Source organism: Tuber melanosporum (assembly GCF_000151645.1).
Source record: "Tuber melanosporum whole genome shotgun sequence assembly, scaffold_29, strain Mel28".
In the NCBI taxonomy this organism is placed as follows: domain Eukaryota; kingdom Fungi; phylum Ascomycota; class Pezizomycetes; order Pezizales; family Tuberaceae; genus Tuber; species Tuber melanosporum.
The window spans coordinates 201,864-205,650 of NW_003298963.1; positions in this window are offsets into that span (position 1 = coordinate 201,864).

Genomic DNA, 3,787 nt, shown 5'->3' on the forward strand with positions numbered 1-3,787 from the left:
TTTGGACAATGGGAATTGATAAACTTTTCTTTATTTTTTTACTGGCCTTGTGATAGCACTAGGGTTCTACCTAGATAAACGATAGTACAAGACCTTTGTCTTCTATTGGGAATGCTGATTGTAAGTTTTCTATAACTCTCCTTCTTGAAGAGTATTCTTTATCGTAGTAGTAATAAAGAGGGTGATAATGATACAGAGCGTAAATGTGTTTTATATTCGTATATAGTTATAGGTGTCATGAATGTGACTTGGCATGGAAAAAGGTTTTCACATGACTCATGATTATGAGTCATAGGTATGTTATTGTTTCATGCATATGACTCATTTAGGTCATATGATTTATTATGTTAAGTTTTACACATGACTTGATTATGAGTCATGGGATGTGCGTATGACAAGTGTGCCTTGCGAGTATGCCTTGCAGGTATGCCTTGCACATATGATTTATGTTTTGCACATGACCTCATTATGAGGTCATGGGTTTTGTGCATATGACTCATTCGAGTCATATGACTTATTTATTGCATTATGATTGGTTTATGAGATTTCGCACAAGATCCTGCTATGAGGTCATGGGTTTTAAGCATGTGACCACTTTGATCACATGATTAGTTTGTTATGATTGGGTTTCGCACATGTGACCACTTTGGGTCACATGACTACGGACAGGAAGAATAATATATAAGGAGGCTGATGCGGCCGAGGAGGATAGGTTCTTCACGCTTTGTTCTAAGTACTTTCCTTGTCCGTTCACCCTGTGTCAGAACGTGAAGGTTTGGTGCCGATCCAATCAGAGCCCTTGATTTCTATCTCAAGATAGGCTTCAAGTCTTTAACTTCGCATACCTCTAAAGGGGCTTCATCGTTATACCTCCTCCTACATTTGCTGGAAGTCCTTTCTTCATTCTATTTATCCTTTCGGTTGTTTACTACAGTCGCCTCCTCACAGTCGCAATGGCTAAATGAGCTTCCGCCCCCTCCGCCATGTCCACTCTACATTTGTCCAAGGTTCTGTCTCGTGCCGTCGAGAAGAACTTCACCCTAGAGGCCAAAGTCTCTCACATTTGGCATCACATCTCCATCCTTTCTTGGCAATTTCATCACGCTGAGAAAGAGATATCTACCTTGTTGGCTGCCCTGGCCTCTGAATACGATACAGTTCGCGGTTTAGTCACGATTCTGGTGGCTGAAGCTTCTACAGTTATCCCCTCTTCGCCTGTCTCCTTCGTCGCTTCGGTTACTACCGTGGTCTTGGTTGACGGGGGTGGGCTAGACCCTGAGAGTTCTCAGTGTCTAGCGGAGGAGCTCCCTCGGGGGATTGTTGTGCTGCCTGTTATCCCGGCCCCTCCTGCAGCTTCGGTTGTGGATGGTGGTGTTGGTGGACCAGTTCCTGATTCGTCGGGTCCGGTTGAGGTGCTTGCTCCTAGTGTGGATGGGGTGGATCCTGGTGTGGTGCCACCAGCCGCGATGGAATCACCCTCTTCAGGGGGAAAGGTGCCTGAGTCCTCTGTGGCTGAGGCTGTGGCTGGTTGGAGTAATGGCTTTAGTGGTGTTCCCCCTGTGGCGGTGGGTGGTGATGAGGATGGCCTGTCTACTCCTGTTGCTAGACCTGTATCCGGGGATGGGAAGAGGGAGAGAGACAAGAAGCGCTGAGTAAAACAAGACCAGACCTCACCTGTGCTGCTTGTCCCTGACTCGCAAGGGTCATCGCCTTCGCCGGTATGATACCGCAAACCGGCTACTATGAAGTCTGTGGCGCGTTCGCCACCTACGGAGCGAGCTGAGGAGTTCGAGGAGGAGTTGAGTACGAGGGCATGTTCAGTCAAGTGCCGACAGCTTGGGGACTATATCATCCTGGCTGCTTCCGTTGAGGTTTTTGGTCTGCACTGCCGATGTGGTACCCCCCTGATTCTCTACAATGGTTCGTACCCCCTTGGCTAGGGAGCCTTCACCCTCTAAGTCGGCTTTCCCTCGGGTCTATGCGCTTGGGTATTGGGTATTTCTTTTGCTTTTGGAATGGGGATGGGTACTGGGGTGGTCGGCGGGGTGTCCTGAGATCACTGAGTGGGGGCACTTGGGCGGGTTTCTACTGTGGAGGAGGTTATTGCGGGGTCACATTTAGGTGGCGGTAGTGGATTTTTGTATTTTGTACGGGTAACTTGGCTGGTGGGTAGGTTGGGCTGAGGAGGATTATTCTGTTAGGAATACCAGAACCTGATACCTAGGAATGACTCTAAGTAGGATAACCCTACTTGGAATCGGAATCTCAGGTCTCCAACACCCCCCTCCAGCTCCCTTACGGGGCACACGTGTCATCATATATATCAATCTCAGTTGTGTCCTGTGACTATATTACTACAGAATTGAAGGTGTTAGAATAACACCATATATATGTCGCCGCTGTTTATCCGACCGGATCCTGTTCACATGATATATGAGAGGGGATCTTCGGCTAGGTCTGGGAAGTGGAACGGAATGATTCTGTCAACTACTCAGAAGGTTACTGGGCTTCAAAGTATGATACCTTTGGCATGGGCCACAAGTAATGGGACGATTTTGCACAAAGAGATGGTATCAAATGGTAAAGGATCTCTACTAGAGACCAATACATTTACATCTACCAGAAGAGTCTAGAACTCCAAAAGACACTACCAAAGAAGCCAACGAACTTTACGGAGTGTTGCAACTGGGTTTCGGAACACGTTGTAGTCATGGGATGATTCCCAATACTACAATGGTTACTGAAACCTACTACCTAGAGAGCAACCAAGGGTTGCCGACTGAGGGATTAATTACCAATCTGGTGGAATAGTTACCTGCGAGTTAATAGGAAGTCAACCAGAGAAAATCTATTGGTTGGGTATGGAGTTACAAAGGATCGGAGTCAGACAACCTACCATTATTGTAATGACGACCTCCTTTACAGATATAGCCATGGATAAAACTGATCATTTTATCAATAGCGAAGACAATTGAAGCCAACTCAGTTCGACTTCAAAACAAGGCCATAAGTCTAAAGACTCTGCTAATCGGTATGTTACTATTGGGGACAGTACATTTCCTAAGAAGAAATATCGTAATTACCGAAGAGGGTATAATGTTTTTCAGAGTCCACAGGTGTTTGCACCTTGGAAGAAAACTTGATGTTGCGAATTACGATTGAAGAAGTACATAGTTGTATGATAGAGAGATGTAGTCTGCGAACACACAGAGGCAGAATATAAATATTGAAGTGCCTCTCAAGCTTTAGACATCATCAAGCAACGGAGAAGAGACCTTAACAATATAATATTGTTTTTCCGATTCCATCCTACTTTACCTATTCTACTTCGCTCCTAGTAGTCATAAACGAAACGGGCAACGTCCGAGCCTTCCTAGACAATCTCCGTCTACAGAAATGAATCTCAATTGGCTTAGACAACTTTGAAGTCTATCAAGTTGTCTCTGCCTAACATTTTCTTTACTGTTGATGGCTTTGTATTTAGTGCTCGTGTTGGGGCATGGCATAGGCATGTTTGAGGTACGGGGTTGGAGATTTAGTTAGTCGGTAGTTAGCGGTATCCGAGATGTGACAACCTGGGGGCCAGGCCCTGGGACTCGTCATATGCCAGCATTGGCAGTACGAGTTTAAATAAAATTAGATTGAATTCTATGTACCTTTCCTACTTATTACTTTAACGAATATAAAACATCTTTAATATCTTTATCTTTATTGCAATATTATTGTTGCGCCAAGGAAAGCTCTTGACAAAGAAGAGTTAGAGAAAGCTTACGATAGGTATTCCTTC